Source organism: Stenella coeruleoalba (assembly GCF_951394435.1).
Source record: "Stenella coeruleoalba genome assembly, chromosome: 17".
Classification (NCBI taxonomy): Eukaryota; Metazoa; Chordata; class Mammalia; order Artiodactyla; family Delphinidae; genus Stenella; species Stenella coeruleoalba.
Window position 1 is genome coordinate 44,960,946 of NC_137163.1, and position 19,401 is coordinate 44,980,346.

A 19,401-nucleotide genomic window follows, 5' to 3' on the forward strand; every position below is an offset into this window, starting at 1 on the left:
TGCAGCTCTATTTACAATAGCAAGGACATGGAAGCAACCTAAAAGTCCATTGATAGATGAATGGATAAAGAAGATGTGGCACATATATACAATGGAATATTACTCAGCCATAAAAAGGAATGAAATTGAGTTATTTTTAATGAGTTGGATGGACCTAGGGTCTGTCATACAGAGTGAAGTAGGTCAGAAAGAGAAAATCAAATACCGTATGCTAACACACATGTGTGGAATCAAAAAAAAATGGTATTGATGAACCTAGTGGCAGGGCAGGAATAAAAACGCAGATGCAGAGAATGGACTTGATGACACAGTAGGGAAGGGAAAGCTGGGACGAAGTGAGAGAGTAGCAATGACATATATACACTACCAAATATAAAATGGATGGCTAGTGGGAAGCTGCTGCATAGCACAGGGGGCTCAGCTCGATGCTTTGTGATGACCTAGAGGACTGGGATAGGGAGGGTGGGAGGGAGATGCAAGAGGGAGGAGATATGTGTATATATATATATATATATATATATATATATATATATATATATATATATATAACTGATTCACTTTGTGGTACAGCAGAAACTAACACAACATTGTAATGCAATTATACTCCAATAAAAATATTTTTAAAAAATTCATTGGTGTATAGTTGATTTAAAATATTGTGTTGTTTCTGCTGTACAGCAATGTATATCAGATATACTCTCTTTTAGATTCTTTTCCCATATAGGTCATTACAGAGTTTTGGGAAGTGTTCCCTGTGCTATACAGTAGGTCCTTATTAGTTATTGATTTTATATATAATAGTGTGTATATGTCAATCTCAATCTCCCAATTTATCCCTCCTCCCACTTTCCCCCCATGTAACCATAAGTTAGTTTTCTACATCTGTGACTCTATTTCTGCTTTGTAAATAAGTTCATATGTACCAATTTTTTAAATTCCACATATAAACAGTGTCATGTGATATTTGTCTCTCTGTCTGTCTTACTTCACTCAATATGACAATCTTTAGGTCCATCCATGTTGCTGCAAATGACATTATCTCATTCTTTTTAATGGCTGAGTAATATTCCATTGTATATATGTGCCACATCTTCTTTATCCATTCCTCTTTTGATGGACATTTAGGTTGTTTCCATGTCCTGGCTATTGTAAATAGTGCTGCTATGAATATTGGGGTGCATGTATATTTTCAAATTATGGTTTTCTCCAGATATATGCCCAGGAGCGGCATTGCAGGTTCATATAGTAGCTCTATTTTAAGTTTATAAGGAACCTCCAAACTGTTCTCCATAATTGTTGTACCAATTTACATTCCTACCAACAGTGTAGGAATGGGGTTCTGGGTGACCAATGATATTGTCCAATATCAAAAGAACTTTAAAAGGCAGTGACTTACTGACAACATACTTCTTGACTTCGGGGACAAAGCATCAATAAGACCAATCCAGAAAAAGGATTCTCATTGCCCAGGCCTTTTTGCTGTACAACCAAAAGACTGACAGCTGGTGTTTAACTTTTCCCTTCAAGGCTCAGGAGTTAACAGCTATACAGGGAAGGACAGTCCTAATCATAAACCCAATTGCATTTGCACAAAACAGTAGAGATAAACTATCCCTTTCTGCATTACCTTCTGGTGCTCATCTTCTTTATCCATTCATCTGTCAATGGACATTTAGGTTGATTCCATGTCTTGGCTATTGTAAACAGTGCTGCTATGAACATTGGGGTGCATCTATCTTTTCAAATTAGAATTTTCATCTTTTCCAGATATAGCCCCTGGAGTGGGATTGCTGGCTCCTATGGTAACTTTATGTTTAATTTTTAAAGAAATCTTCACACTGTTTTCCATAGTGACAGCACCAATTTTCTTTCCCACCAACAGTGTAGGAGGGTTCCTTTTTCTCCACACCCTCTCCAGCATTTATTATTTGTAGACTTTTTGATGATGGCCATTCTGACTGGCATGAGGTGATACCTCATTGTAGTTTTGATTTGCATTTTTCTAATAACTAGTGATGTTTATCTTTTCATGTCCATGTTAGCCATCTGTATGTTTTCTTTGGAGAAATATCTATTTAGGTCTTCTGCCCATTTTTTTGATTGGGTTGCATTTCTTTTCTATTGAGCTGTATGAGCTGTTTGTATATTTTGGATATTAAGCACTTGTTGGTTGCATCCTTCGCAAATACTTTCTCCCAGTCTGAAGGTTGTCTCTTTGTTTTGTTTATGGTTTCCTCTGCTGTACAAAAGCTTTGAAGTGTGATTAGGTTCCATTTGTTTATTTTTGCTTTTATTTCTATTGCCCTGGGAGACTGACCTAGGAGACCATTTCTGTAATATATGTCAGAGAATGTTTTGTCCATGTTCTAGGAGTTTTATGGTGTCATGTCTTATATTTAAGTCTTTAAGCCATTTAATTTATTCTTTTATATGGAGTGAGGGAGTATTCTAACTTCATTGATTTACATGTGGCTGTCTAGCTTTCCCAACACTACTTGCTGAAGAGACTGTCTTCTCCATTGTATATTCCTTCCTCCTGTGTCAAAGATTAATTGTGGGTGTGTAGGTTTATTTCTGGGCTGTGTATTCTATTCCTTTGATTTTTCTGTCTGTTTTTGTGTCAATGCCACACTGTTATAATTAGTGTAACTTTGTAGTATTGTCTGAAGTCTCGGAAGGTTTTGCCTCCAGCTTTGTTTTTTTCCTCAGGATTGTTTTGCAATTCTGGGTCTTCTGTGGTTCCATATAAATTTTAGGATTATTTGCTCTAGTTCTATGAAAAATCTCATGGGTAATTTGATAAGGTTGATATTAAATCTGTAGATTGCTTTGGATATTGTGGCCATTTTAATGATATTAGTTCTTCCAATATGGGATCATGGGATATCTTTCTATTTCTTTGAATTATCTTGAATTTTCTTTATCAATGTTTTATAGTTCTCAGCCTATAAGTCTTTCACCTTCCTGGTTAGGTTTATTCCTAGGTTTTTTTGTTTGTTTGTTTTGATGTAATTTTAAAAGGGATTTTTTTTTTACTTTCTCTTTCTGATATTTCATTGTTAATGTAAAGGAATGTAACAGAATTCTGTATATTAATTTTGTATTCTGCTACTTTGCTGAATTCATTTATTAGACCTAGTAGTTTTTGTGAGGGGTTCTTAGGGTTTTCTACATATAGTATCATGTCTTCTGCATACAGTGACAATTTTACATCTTCCCTTCCAATTTGGATACTTTTTATTTCTTTTTCTTGTCTGATTGCTGTGGCTAGGACTTCCAATACTATATCAAATAGAAGTGGTGAGAGTGACATCACTGTCTTGTTCCAGATTTTAGTGGGAACTCTTTCAGCTTTTCACCATTGAGTATTAGGCTGGCTGTGGGTTTGTCACAAATAGCTTATTATGTTGAGATATGTTCACTCTATACCAACTTTGTTAAGAGTTTTTATCATGAACAAATGTTTAACTTTATCAAATGCTTTGTCTACGTCTATTGAGATAATCATATCGTGTTTGTCTTTTCTTTTGTTGATGTGGTGTATCACATTGATTGACTCACATAAGTTGAAACATCCTTGTGACCCTGGGATGAATCCTACTTGATCACAGTGTATGATCTTTTTTATAGGTTGTTGGATTCTGTTTGCTAACATTTTTTGGATGTTTTTTGCGTCCATATTCATCAAAGATATTGGCCTGTAATAATAATAATAATAATAATAATAATAATAATAATAATAATTCTTTTTTAGTACTGTCTTTGTCTGGTTTTGGTATCAGGATGACAGTAGCTTCATAAAATGACTTTGGGGGTGTTCCCTCCTCTTCAATCTTTTGGAAGAGTTTAGGAAGGATTGGTATAACTTCTTCTTTGTATGTTTGGTGGAATTCCCCCAGTGATGCTATCCAATCCTAGACTTTTGTTTGCTGGAAGTTTCTTTTTTATTGCAGATTCTATTTCACTTCTACTTATTGCTCTGTTCAAATTATCTATTTCTTCTTGATTCAGTTTTTGTGGGCTGTATGTTTCTAGAAACTTGTCCATTTCTTCTAGATTGTCCAGTTTGTTGGTGTGTAATTGTTCATAGTCTTCTCTTATGTGTTTTTGTATTTCTGTGGTATCAGTTACTATTTTTCCTCTTTCATTTCTTATTTTGTTTATTTGGGTTCTCTCTCTTTTCTTCTTGATGAACCTGGCCAGAGGCTTCTCAATTTTGTTTATCCTTTCAAAATACCACCTCTTGCTTTTATTTACTTTTTCTATTGTTTCTTTCATCTTGATTTTATTTATTTCCTCTCTGATCTTTATTATTTCCTTCCTTCTGCTGACTTTAGGTTTTGTTTGTTCTTTTTCTAATTCACTTAGGTGGTGGTGGTTGTTTATTTGAGATTTTTCTTGTTTTTTTGAGGGAGGTTTGCATTGGTATGAATTTCATTCAGAACTGCTTTTGCTGCATCCCATAGATTTTGTATGATTGTGCTGTCTCAAGGTACTTTTTAATTTACCCTTTGATTTCATCATTGACCCATCAGTCTTTTAGTAGCATGTTGTTTAGTCTCCATGTAATTATTTTTTCTTGTTTCTCTTTTTGTGTTGATTTCTGGCTTCATGCCATTGTGGTCAGAAAAGATGCTTGAAATAATTTCTATCCTCTTAGATTTGTTGAGGCTTGTTTTGTGTCCTAGTATGTGGTCTATCCTAGAGAATGTTCCATGTGTGCTTGAAAAGAATGTGTATTCTGTTTTGTTTTCTTGGATGTAATGTCCTGAAAATATCAAGTCTAACTGTTCAATTGTATCATTTAGGATCTCTGTTGCCTTACTGATTTTCTGTCTGGAAGATCTGTTCATTGATGTAAGTGGCATGTTGAAGTCTCCTACTCTTATTTTGTTCCTGTCAATTTCTTCTTTTATGTCGGTTAGTATTTGTCTTATGTATTTATGTGCTCTTAACTGGGTGCATATATGTTAACAAGTGTAATATCCTCTTCTTTTATTGATCTTTTTATCATTGTATAGTGTCCTTCTTTATCTTTCTTTATGGTCTTTCTTTTAAAGTCTATTTTGTATGTTATGAGTATTATGACCCCCACTCTCTTGTCATTTCTGTTTGTATGAAATATCTTTTTCCATCTCCTTACTTTAAATCTATATGTGTCCTTCCCCCTAAAATGGGTCCCTTATAGGCAGCATAAGCTGCCTTGTAGACTCAGGTTTTATTATCCAATCTGCCACTCTGTTTTTAACTGGAACATTTAGTTCATTTAAGGTAATTATTGATAGATATGTATTTACTGCCATTTTAAACCTTGTTTTCCAGTTGATTTTGTATTTCTTCTTTGTTCCTTTCTTTTTCTTTTTCCTTTTGTAGTTTGATGGTTTTCTTTTGTGTTATGCTTGAGTTCTCTTCTTTTTATTTTTTGTGAATCTATCGCATGTTTTTGATTTGTAGTTACCCTGGTTTTCAAGTATGTTATCCTATTACTGTATCTACTTGCTTTAGACTGGTTGTCATATAAGCTCAAACACATTCTTTTTAAAAAATCTACATTTTCTTACTCCCCTCCCCCACATTTTATTATTTTGATGTTCTCTTTTACATCTTCAAGTTATTCTTTTGCTGTTCATTTTAGTTATTATTGCTTTCACGAAAATTTTTAATTTTTTTTAGCTATGTACTGACCTATTTAAGTGATTTACTTTCCTATTGTGATTTTTATTTTCCCTATAGATTCTTGCTTCTTTTCTATTTAGAGAAGACCTTTCAATATTTATTTTAGGATATTTTTAATACTGCTGTATTTTTTTAGTTTTTTCTTCTCTGAGAAATTCTTTATCTCTCCTTCTATTCTAAATTATAATCTTGTTGGGTAGAGTATCCTAGATTGCAGGATTTTCCCTTTCATGACTGAATATATCTTGCTACTCCCTTCTGATTTGCAACATTTCTGTAGAGAAATCAACTGATAGCCTTAGGGGGGTTCCCTTGTAACTAACCCTTTGTTTTTCTCTTGCTGCCTTTAGAATCCTCTCTTTATATTTAACTTTTGCCAATTTAATTATAATATGTCTAGGTGTAGGTCTATTTGGGTTCATCTTGCTTAGGATCCTCTATGCTTCCTGTAACTGGATATCTGTTTTCTTCTTTAGGTTTGGGAATTTGTCAGCCATAATCTTTGAATACATTTTTGATCCCCTATTCTCTTTCTTCTCCTTTGGGGATCCCTATTATGTGTAGATTGGCTCACTTTATATTATTCCACAGATCTCGTCTATTGCTTTCACTTTTTTTTAATTTGTCTTTCTGTCTGCCCTTCTGACTGCATGATTTCCATTATTCTATCTTCCAGATCACTTATTCATTCTTCTGCATTATTTAGTTTGCTATTTATTGCCTTTTGCTCAATTTATGTCTCAGCAAATGAGCTTTCTAATTTTGATTGGCTCCTCTTCAGTTTCTAGTTCCTTGTTACAGTGATCTGCATTTCTATTGATAGTTTTTTAATTCTTTCAATATTTTTATTACCTCCTTTTTGAACTCAGCGTCTAGTAGACTGGACAGGGTTGTTTCATTGTTTGTTCTTTCAAGGGAATTCTCTTGTTCTTTTAATTAGGAGTGGTTCCTCTGCTTCTTCATTGTACTTACCTTTGTCTGACTCTATTCATTTAGGAGAAACTGTTATCTAGTGTGGTCTTGAAGGTTTTTTTTTTTTTTTTTTTTATGTGGGAGTCTCTCTGTGTAGCCTGTGTGAGTCTAATATTTGTGGTGCAAGGGCTGTTTTTTGTATGGATGACTTCCATGTCTTTCCTCAGTATGTGATGACAATTATTCCCTTAATAGGGGGTGTGATTGGTGTTGTGGTGATCAGAGCCTGCAGTGGATGTTGAGTGGGTCTCCTTTTTGCTCTGTGGTTGTCACAGCCCTGTCAGTGGCAGGGTCTGCTCCCCAGTTTTTGGAATGGAAGCCCCCAGATGTGGTCTAAGTTGTGGTGAGAGGTAGGCAGGACTGGAGCACTCACACTAGTATAGAAGTCACTGATTATTCTTCCACAAGGACTGTCCACTGGGAAGTCAGCTCGGTGGCATCATCTGTCACCTGTTGCACAGGCTTACAATGTACCCTGTTGTTGGCACTGCCCTAACCCCACCTCAGCCATGTGAACCCAGGCAATCAGTTCAGATGTTCATCAAGCACTGTGCTCACAAAGCCACTGGCATAGATCCACAAAAGTCTGGCCCTGGCACCCAGAATACTTATGCACCTGGACCTGACATGGGAGCTACAGAATCAGTCCAGACCCTGGCCCTGCCTCCACATGCACATGTCCTCAAAGCCTGGAACTACTAACCTTTGACCTGCTCCAGCCATGGGAACCCCAGTAATCCACTCTGTTGTCCTGCATGCATCAAGCTTACAAAATCACTGGTGGCATAAATCCACTGAAGTTGCAGAACCACCAGGGATCATCTCAGATTTCAGTTCCACCTCTGTGTGTGGGCAACCAATTGGGGCTTGTGTTCTCCTGGAGCTTGTAGAGGTGGAGCCAAACCTGCTGTGAGTAAGCCAAGAATGAGGCTGTTATGGCAAGGCCCCATCCCTCCCTTCATGCACAAGTTAACAATGGGGCTTCTGTTAAGACCCAGGTCTGTCCTGCATGCACCACTTTTTGAGGCCCAGACCACATTCCATTCACTTTGGACTGTCTCCATGCATTCCTTTCCCTGAGTCTGTCAGCTGAAGTCCAAGTTTCAGCACCCAGCCCCAACATGCAACAGCAGGTGAGTGAATATTTCCTCTTTCACAGCTCCCTCCCAGGGGTGCAGGTCCCATCCCAATTCCTTTTTTATTCTTTTGTCCTACACTGTTATGTAAGATCTTTCTTGTAGCGTTGTTTGTATGAGATCTTCTGCCAGCACTCAGTAGGTTTTCTCTGAGAATTTTTCCACATGTAGATGTATTTTTGTTGTATTTGTTCCTTTTATTCTGCCATCTTGATCTCCCCTCAAGGTCTTTCTTAATGACTTCTGGGAAGTTGTGTACTGACTCTTGGTCAGCAGAAATTGCTTTTCCTGTTAACTTAACATTTTTTTAAGCCAAACCTCTTTCTATAATTATCAAACCATTTTTACTGGCATTAAATTCTCCAACTTTAGATCCTTCACCTTCCTTTTGAGTTAAGTTGTCATATAATGATTTATTTTGAATCATATTAGAATCTATATGTATGTCTTTCTTATAGCAATCCTACACCCACTTAAAAGCTACATTTTCAATATGAGATAAAAAGGTATTTCACAAAACATACAAAGTTTTCATGGCTACTGGCATAGCTGCAGCAATGGGGAACTTCCAGTGATGGCATCAAGCAGTGCACATTATCAGGACCAGCCAGAGTCACATGAGTTTTTCACTTTCAAGCACTTAGGTTGGATGACAAACCCAAAGGGAGACCATGTCACCAGCAGCAAATGTTGCTTGATGACCCAGACATATGGTGTGATTGTTTTACATGGGTGTAGAGTTAGATATTGAAATGAAAGAGAGAATTTATTGCTCTCACCCTCTTCCTGCAATACCTGAGGTTGAATGTCCTCCACAGTTGTCAGGGGTGTTGTTCTCCCACAAAGGTCAGGACATTGCGGTGTCTCACCTCAGTAGATAAAATCTCACTTTCTCTCCAGTCATCCCATGCTTGACCCTAACCCTGAAAGTATCAGTTTGAGAGAGGACAAGGCCATCTTTACAAAATTTACACAGATGCACTATATCCTCCGCTTTGGCCACTGGCCATTGTAAGGTAGTTACTTTTAAAAGGTGTGAAATTAATAAATGATATTGAGTTATTCTCTCAAATCAGAATGCCCCATTTTTGTATATTCAAATCAAATATCCTTATGCTAATTCTGGTAGAAAGAGTGTTATGAACAATAATATAGTTGACTCTTGAACAATGCAAGAGTTAAGGACACTGACCCCTGTGCAGTAGAAAACCTGTGTCTAACTTTACAGTCAGCCTTCCACATCCAGGATCCACACCCACTGATTCAACCAATCATGGATCGTGTAGTACTCTAGTATTTATTAAAGAAATCCATGTGCAGGTGGACCTGTGCAGTTCAAACTCATGTTGTTCAAGGGTCAACTGTAATCAATTTCCTACTTCTTTGAATTATCCATGACGTGTGTTTTCTTTAAACCTTAATTAGTGAACTAGCTTCAGAATATCCTTATTTTTCCCCAGTTAAGAAAAATGTACACTCTATTTTAGAACTAATACATTTCTTGAGGTAAATTTATCATTTCTATGTAAGTATTACTTGTAACCTTTAGTTTCTATGTGCTTATCATTCTAATTAAGATTACTATATTCTATTGGGTTATAACAATCATTGTTGTGAATACCAGTAAACTTTCTAGAGTCAAATAGTTTTGCTCAAAATTAAAAGTCATAACCTCAGTGTTAGTTTCATTGAATATTCACTTTATAATAATTAGTTAAGTTGTCCCTTTATTGATTTGTTTTTCTAAATGTATTATATTTCACAATTTAAAGTTTTTCAGAACTAGTATTACTGAAAGCATAGGAAGGTATCAAAATAATTATAGGTATAACCCTAAACAAAGGTTGGACAAAGTATTCTTTTTTAAATTTAAAAGCATTGAAGAGCTACAAAGGCAGAGATGGATCCTTGGACCAAAAGTAAAGAGAAGAAGAAAATCTAGAAAGATAAGCCTGGCATTTGGATCACTTTCCTCCAGAGACTAAGAAGCTAAACTGTACTTAAAATAGCCTTGTGAATTAGAGAAGATAAAAACTGAAATGTAGAGCCTGGCAAGGAGAGGGAGGTCCTGGCAAATCCCCAGATTTAAGACTGGGACCCCCAAGGGCTGCACCTAAAGAGTTAGGGTAAGCTAAAATAGCCCAGCCCTTACAAGGACCGAAGCTCAATTTGCATCATTTCAATCCTTGTTGGGATTAAGGGGATCTGGTAATGCTATTTGCCAGAAACAAATATAAATCTTATTTGGGATGAAAATAACTACCTTAGGCATCAAATTATCTCTATAATTTTTCAAAAACAACAAATGGCACTGAATTTAAAAGATCAGGCACACAGAGACAAAAGCACGTGTCTGAAACCAAAAAACCCAAAACAATAGACAATATAACATATTCACAGACTATCCAGATAGTAAAATTTCAGACACAGACTAAAGTACAAATAATAACAATATATGACAATAACAGCACAAAGTACAGGGAGAGTATATATCAAAGTATTATTTAGAAGGTTCTTACATTACAGAGAAATACTGTAATATTAATTTAAAATAGAGTGTACTAAATTAAAAACATATTGAAATAACTGGAATAACTACTGAAAATAAAAGAGCGTAAAAATTCAAAGGAGGGAAAAAACTTGATTTGGGGAAAACTACTATTGTTTTAAAAAAAGAACCTTGAAAGTATTAATTGGAGGGTGGATGTTATGAAACACTAACAGTTCAAAAAAGAATTTACGAACTGCATGTCTGCAATGCTAGTTACAGTAAATTAACATCTACATAGATGACATTTTAGAAACAAAGAAAGTAGCCTCTAGTGGAGAAATTAGCTATGAGACTCTACATGAAAATTTATGTTGAATTTTAAATCTGTCTGAATTTAGGCAATAGTTCTACACATAGGGATTCAAACAAGGAAATAGTTTTATAAAGATAGACACTAATAGGGACTTTCCTGGTGGTCCAATAGTTAGGACTCTTCACTTCCAAAGCAGGGGCGTGTGGGTTCCATCCTTGGTCAGGGAATTAAGATCCCACATGCCACGTGGTACAGCCAAAAAAAAAAAAAAAAAGATAGATACTAATGGCAGCATTTTCATAATAAAAGTAATTAAATACTCAAAAATAAGAATTTGTTACCTAAATTATAATATATGCAATCAACTAAATATGATGCAGCAAAATAATTATATTATAGAAGTATATTTGACCGAGAGAGATGGTCATCATTTAGTTTACAGTGACAAAATATTTACAATATTATATTTTATATATATGTATTGTAATAAGTGATTATCTCTGATTCATAGATTTATGGACAGTGTGTATTTTTTTCTCTTTTAAATCCACATTTTCTATTCCTTCTACAATGTACACACAGTATTTAAATCAAAATTTAAAAAAATAAAATAATAGCTTGGATTGGCTTATGCTACAGGATTCAAGATGAGTTATGCTTTTCATTTCTAGGATTCATAAAGTAAAGCAATATTTAAAGATAACCTTTAAAGATAATGTAAAAAATACAGAATAATTTGGATTAAATATTCAGTGACCCAAAAGCAATGCGCATTAGCATTACATTGTTAAGACTTGAATTAGAGATGAAATTTTATTTAATGAATATGACTTTTCTCTCTATCCATACATTTTTGGTATTATAAAAGAAATATATCAGAAATAAATGCATGGTGTAGAGGGAAGTGATATAAAAAGGAATATAGAATACTTAAATTCTTATAGGAAAATAAACGTATTTCTGTTCAGAGTTCATAAATGCTATGAGTTAAACTGTATAAAGGAATTGGAATCACCATTTTCTCAATGGGCACTTGAACTCAATATTTTATAAACATTGCCTTATTTAATTCTTATAGCAACTTTAGAGGTGGATATTTTTCTTCCTACTTTATACAAGAGGAGAATGAATGTCAGAGAGGTTAATTAACCTGAGAAATGTCAATAGACTGTGAATGGCAAAACCAACAAGCAGACCTGTATCTATCTGATTCCAAGTCTTCTGATCATCGTTTCGCTATGTTTCCACATGTAACTGATTTTCTCCTTGGAACGCTGTTACAATTGGATTTTACATTCCTGAACAAGAGATATAACTTTTATATAAATAACCCAAAGCATCACGAATTAACTATAAATTAAATATCAGTATATTGTACCAAAAATATCTGTTATTTATATGGAACCCATTGTTAATTTGAATATAGTTGTATTTAAATTATATACGACCCCAGGCCGCATCTTTTCTTAATATATTCAAATTTATGGTATTATATCCCACTATACAAAGTCTTTATTTGTGTTCTATTCAAAGGCTACACTAACAAAGATGTAACATTGGAAATTAAGAACATAAGAAACATTGCAGAATTCAGGTTTTATTTCTATGCTTCTGTCAAAATTATTTTTTACATAAAATAACACCTCAGACAAAAATATGACATTAGGAAATAACTTTTTTCTTCCTGCATTTCCTCTGAAACAACAAAAATGTTTGGTTTGGTTACAACATAAACTAGGAAATATAGATCTTATTTTATATTCAGAAAATAAAATGACATAGATATATCTTGTGCTACTTGTTATATACATGTAATTAAAATCACCTACTAAACATTTCTTAAATTAAATGTAAGACCTCTGATCAGTGGGAGATAAAATCCAGTAAATAAACTAGTAAATAAACATGTTGTATGTGGTCGTAGCATTTGTAGAACCTCAACTTCAGCCTTGGCAGGTAGGATTTTGTCCCAGAACTATAGCAGCAACACAGGAAGGAGGACATTCTTGTACCCTGGATACAGTCAAAAAGTGTTTCTTTTTGTGTTCCTGTGTTTCTCACAGCATGATCTGGTGACCACCTATACCACTATCACCTGCATTTTGGCAAAGTTCATATTAAGGAACCATACTCCAGAACTGTCACCCATACAAGCCCCTGAAATCTGAAAGCTAAAGAGTCCTGGCCTTGATTTACCTCTGTGTTTGTTTCAAAAGCACCTGGTGTTTGACAGAGATGTTTTGCTGCTGTGCTTTAAGAGATATGCAGTAGTCAACTGCCCCGAACTGGCTCTGACTTGACCACAGGAACACACCTGCACAGATGAGACCTGGAGGTGTCCAAAAGTTACCTTTGCTACATTACCATGCTAAGATCTCCACCCAAAGTGGTGGTGATGGGAAGGCTCTGCTAAACAATTTGTGCACTGTGCAAAGAAGCATAGAAGACGACTGCACATGCCCCATCTGCCCCCAGATACCCCTGGAAATCTCCACCCCTTTCCTAAAGCCCTAATGACATGTCTACTTCCTAACCCTTAAAATTCCATTACTCTCCTCCCTTCAGGGAGAAGATGTTTTTAGAGCACAAACTCTCCCTTCTCCATTCCTTAGCCAATGAATAAAGTTTCTGTTCTGCTATACTTAACCTGGTTTCATTTGATTGGCTTTTGTGACTCAGGGCAAAGGATCCATTGAGGGGCCATCTCCCATTGGGGATAAGTAATAGAACTCATAGAATCTCTGAAGCCCATAAAGCTGCAAATTTCAAAAGCTAAAAACTCCTCAGGTTATCCTTAGGTCTCTAAAAGGTAATAGTATGGCTCTGAGAATACCATTCTTTCTGAAGAAGCCAAGGGGAATGTTCTGTCCAGGAATGCAACAAACGATGATCAAAACTCCCAAGGAAACTTATACTTCAATGTTTTGGACTTTGAAGAAACTATATCAAATACTTAAATTCATTTTTTGTTTAGCAAACAAACAAAACAAAAACTCTTTCTTGGGACATAAAATATTTCTTATCTCAAGAAAAGTAACAAAAAAAGGCCAAGATACAGCAAATAAATCTCTATTCTAGTGTTTTTTTCCTAAATCAACTAATAACTACTCTCCTGAGATGTGCTAAGAGCCAATGTTCTTTCTGACAAACCAAATGTAAAATGAGTATGCACACTTCACAGTGATACAAGGTGGAATAATGAATTCCTGTTAACACTTGCTTCTGTATTTTTTCTGTATTTATTTTATTCTCTCATAACCTGTATTTGCCTGATTGCTCCTGTATGTTTCATGCACTATCATAGGTTAGTGCTTCTAGGTCCTCAAACTGTGGTAAGGCTGTGGATGCCACTCATACCAAGGCATCTGTACCTTTCATTGTGTTTGATGACATAGAATTTGTCATTAAACTTTCAAAATAGTTCCCCAGGGTAATTCCCTTCATGGGAATTATTCCCTTCATGGTTTTGATGGTTTCTTGACTGAGCGAGAACATTTCAAGTTTCTATGGATGAGGTGTGTACAAGAACCTCTCTTTAACTAACACCAAATTTCTGAGTGTGATATTAGTGGAAAAAAGTTCCATTTTCTTTTCTACTACATCAAGGGTCAGCAAAGTAAAGCCTATAGGCCAAATCTGGCCAGTCACCTGCCTTTGTATATAAAGTTTCATTAGAACACAGCCACAATTATTCACTACCTACTGTGAATTTCTGCTTTCACAGGATAATGGTAGAGTTGAGTAGTTGTGACAGCATAAAATATTCATTACCTGGCCCTTTACATGTGTTCTTTGATGTATGTCAAAGACCTACTATTTCCTCCAATCTGAAGTCTCACCACTTTCACAAGAGTGGGCAATCCCCAACTGATACTGAGAAGATGGCCAAGTGCCTGTTAAACTCACCAAGACCATCAAAAATCTCCTTTAAAACATTTACTTCCCCTACACAGCATTCATGGATTCAAATATTTTCTCACAGCAGCTTTGATGACTGAGTCCCATAGATGGCTAAGTACATTCTCTGAGCTCCAAATGCTCATCTATGCAAGTCCAGAGGCCAAAGGCAGAGAGTAGTCCAGCCTGGAGCTCAGATGCCCAGGTAATCCCTCCATTTAGCACTGACCTGGGCATGCCACACCAGGAGCCAACCCCACTGCAAGGCTCATCATCCACCCAGCCTGAGGGTGTAAAGATGCTGGTATAGATATTTATGTTTTACTGCCTTCTTTTTCACCATTTAAAATTTTCCTATAGCAAGCATGGCTATTCAAGTCATCACTCTGTATTAGTCAGTTTTCTGTAGGTTATTCTGCAGTAAGAAAGAACTCCTAAATCTTAGCACTTACTAAAACAAATATTAACTTCTTGCTTATGTTACAAAACAGCTAGGGATTGTCTCAGAGTCTGCTCCAAATGTCTTCTTTATTCCAGAATCTAGGCTGAAGGAGCAGTGTTTTTCTGGTACATGCCATCCTAGGGACAGAGGGAAAAGAGAGAGATGGCAGAGCTATGTGATAGCTCTTAACTTCTACTGATACATCTCATATGTTTCTTCCATTCACATTCCACTGACCAAAACTAGTCACATACTCAAGCATGAAATACTTGTAGTGGGGAAGGATATTCTTCCAAATAGAAGGTCTACTTCAAGTTCCATGACAATGCACAAGGAGGACACAGAAAATTTGGGAATAATACAATTTATGATATATTCTTGGTTTAAAAGTAGAATGTCTCTGATTTCTTAAAGTGTCATCTCATCAGAACCAGGGACTTAATTTGGGCTCTAACACCTTTAAATGCATGAATCCAATCTGGATATCTACCTGGCTTGCCTGGTAGACAAACTGATCTTGAAACCACAACTAAAAATTTTTTCTGTCTCAATTTCAGGTGCTATAAGCCCCTATTTAAAATTATAATCCTAAGTGGAACAGCATGTTTTGCTTTTATTATTTTCAAAGTTTTTTATGGACTGATAAATGGTACAAGTTATGCTGATAAAGTTAAAATCTTATTCCCATATTCACATCCACCTACCCACTCCCAAGGGAAAAGGTAAGTTAAGCAGAATTCTTTGTATCACTGATGACTTTTAAGCTAATGGCTCTTGCTCAAATCATTCTGGGAACTTCTTTTAAGCCATTTTATTAGATGCAGGTGAAAAATCAATCTCACACTGTATAGACATAGGGCATATAACTTTATAGAACTACCTTTTCTTCTTTATTCCCTTTTTTCTCTTTTTGGCTTATTCATTCAAAACAATGTATTAGACAACCTCTATATGCCTATCACTGGATAATCTCTTCCCCTCTGCTCTTTCAGGCTTCCTAAGCCTTAATGTGCTGGCCTGGACTAAGAGGCCCCAGAGAGAGAGGACTTCTGGGTAGCCTGGGTTGGGCTGCTGGGGGAAATCTGTCAGTAAGCAGGCTGGTTGAGACTAGTTCCTTTTAACGTTGGTTGCTTTCTAACTGCATGCTGATACAAGTCACAGAAATAATCTGATATCGTTATCCTGCAGTGAAGTCTTCTAGGTACCACAAATATGAACTTATGATTTCAGACTATATCAACTCGGTGATAAGATGTACATTACAAGGTTGTTACGTGCTTCAGGAGGATTCATTATGAGAACTTTACAATTTTTTAATCTATTTACTTTTTAAATTGGTAATGTATGCACACAGCATAAAAATCAAAAGACACCAGAGAGGTTTAAAGATTGAGTCTTCAATCCTTGTTCTTCAGCTACCCAGAAGCCCTTTGAGAAAACAACCACATTTACCATTTTCTTATATATCCTTCCAGAGATATTCTATACACATGCATGTTTGTTTTTTATTTGAATTTCCCTTTCTTTCCTTCCTTTCTTCCAGAAAATAGTATGCATTCTGCACTTCATAGTATATCTTAGAAAGCTTTCCTTTCTTCTACATGTAGAGCTGCTTTGTTTATTCTGACTCTTGAAAAGACTAGTGTTAAGTATGGAGAGTAAGACCCAAACCACCTGTGTTCAAATTCCAATTCTATCACTTATTATCTCTGAAACCTTGGGCAAATTAACTTCCATGTTCTTCAGTTTCTTCATAGTGGTGTTACAATAATTAAGTAATTTAATTTATAAACAAAGAATTTAGAACCATCTTTGGCACCCAGTAAGTGCTCAAAAAGGTTATTTATTGTCATTATTTATTATTATATATTCCTATGTATAGAAGTACCATAATTTATTTAATCAGTTCCCCCTTGATATATATTTTGGTTATTTCTAATCTTTAAATATTATATACAGTGTTCAGTGGAGATCTATATTTACGGGGCTGTTAAGGACACTGGAATTATAGGGGCACACAGAGCTAAGGAATAAGAAACAAAATACTAATAATTTACATTTGTGTAGCACTCTATATCTCTAAATAATGCTTGCTTGCATTATCTCATTGGAAACTTTAGAACAGCACAGTGAGTTCATCTGCTTATCTCCATCTTCACTGCAATCATCACCCTTCTAAAGTACTATCAGTACATCCCTAGTATAAAACACTGAACGTGGAACACTGTAGGTAGAAAATAAAATGTACTGAATGACTAAAAATATGAGTGAAGATGGGATAATATCTATAACTAAGGGAGAGAAAGTGGTAAACTTTATTTACTAAGGTGTCATGGTTGGGAGTTATTGGAGCCAGATCTCAAGTCTGCACTTCCTAATACCATCTGGTGTTCTTCCAGCACTACTTCACCACCTGTCTAATGACTAGTGTGTAGAGCTACTAACAGTTGAAGATCAACACAAGAGACAGTAACCCTTCCCTCTCACCCAGTTATCGTTGAAACCTATAGGATAATAATATTCTCTTTACACAATTTCCTTTTCCATGAATGAGTCTATACTTGTGTGTGTCTTACAAGGACAAATCTTTTATAATTCAGAAAACTGCTTCAAGCTCAAACAACTTGATTATGTTTTCTTCAGTGTCTTTGGAAGGGAAATTCTAATATGTGATGTTATATTGAGGGAAAAACATAATAAAAATAAACAAAGTTTCTTTCAAGTTTCACATAATTAAAATAGGAAACATGATTGTCAAGGTAATTTCTGATCAGTTGGATTTTCAGAGCTTGATACTCATTTTTTTTTTTTTTTTTTTTTGGTACGCGGGCCTCTCACTGCTGTGGCCTCTCCTGTTGCGGAGCACAGGCTCCGGACGCGCAGGCTCAGCAGCCATGGCTCACAGGCCCAGCCGCTCCGCAGCATGTGGGATCTTCCCGGACCGGGACATGAACCCGTGTTCCCTGCATCGGCAGGCGGACTCTCAACCACCGCGCCGCCAGGGAAGCCCAATACTCATATTTTTTAAAAAGGCTTACAAAACTCAAGGAAAAACAAGTGTGTCTTCTGAAAGTTATTTAAGATATCAGAGGAGCTTGTGGAGTTTCCAAAACATAAACAACAACACAATTGGAATAACTATAATGGAACCACAGTATTGCTGATTATTTACTTCCTCATCTCCATGTTTAAATGGAGTTACTTACACCCACTCACTACCTGGCAGCTCTGCACTGATGTAAACAGAGGAGTGTTAGGTGAAGCGGGAATTCTCTGTGGTTTAGCCACTCTTACAAAACATCATACTCTTCCCTTAAAAGATTTTCCTGACGTGAACTTACTCTATACTCCAGAATTTCTCAAGGTACAATCTATGGACCACCTATGTAATACTTCAAAAGGCTGAGCCCTGGTTCCTACCTCAGACCTACTGAAATCAAAATATCAGAAAGTGGAACCTGGGAATTTGGGTTTTACTTAGTAGACTGAGTGGTTGCTATCCATACAAAAATGTGACAACTGCAACTCAGTGATTTAGCCAAATTACTCCCCAAGTGTTGTAAGTTATAAATGGATCCAATTTTCCAGGAAAAGATTTGAACGTCTATGTCAACTCAGCAATGTGATCCCTAAATCTCAGAAAATTACACGAAGTTGCTATTGCCTAGCAGAATTTTGTGTTTTTTATTAAAACAATTTGTGGTCTAATTTTAGTTTCCAAAAGACCAGACTATAAAATCCAGAATCAGTCTTATAAAGGAAATTAGTTGGTTGCATTGTTATTGTTCTCAACAGAGGGCAAAGAGTTTATTAAGTGGAATATATAATACTAGTAGCCCTACAGAGCCAGAGTAACAAGTAAGGTTAATATTCACAATAGATATAAGAATTATGTTGACAGATATTTAAAATATACATTAGGCAAATTCTGAATTTATTTACAAGGCAATAAAAAAGTGAACAAGATATAATGGATCATAAAAATAAATGCGGAGACCTTCAAGATGGCAGAGGAGTAAGATGTGGAGATCACCTTCCTCTCCACAAATACATCAGAAATACATCTACATGTGGAACAACTCCTAAAGACTGAATGCTGGCAGAAGACCTCATACTTCCCAAAAAGCAAGAAACTCCCAACACACCTGGGTAGGGCAAAAGAAAAAAGAAGAAACAGAGACAAAAGAATAGGGATGGGACCTGCCCCTCGGGGAAGGAGCTGTGAAGGAGGAAAAGTTTCCACACACTAGGAAGCCCCTTCACTGGTGGAGGCAGGGGGTGGCAGCAGGGAAGCTTCGGAGCCAAGGAGAAGAGCGCAGCAACAGGGGTACAGAGGGCAAAGTGGAGAGATTCCCACACAGAAGATCAGTGCCGACCAGCATGCACCAGCCTGAGAGGCTTGTCTGCTTACCTGCCGGGAGGGTGGGGGATCGGAGCTGAGGCTCTGGCTTCGGAGCTCAGATCCTAGGGAGAG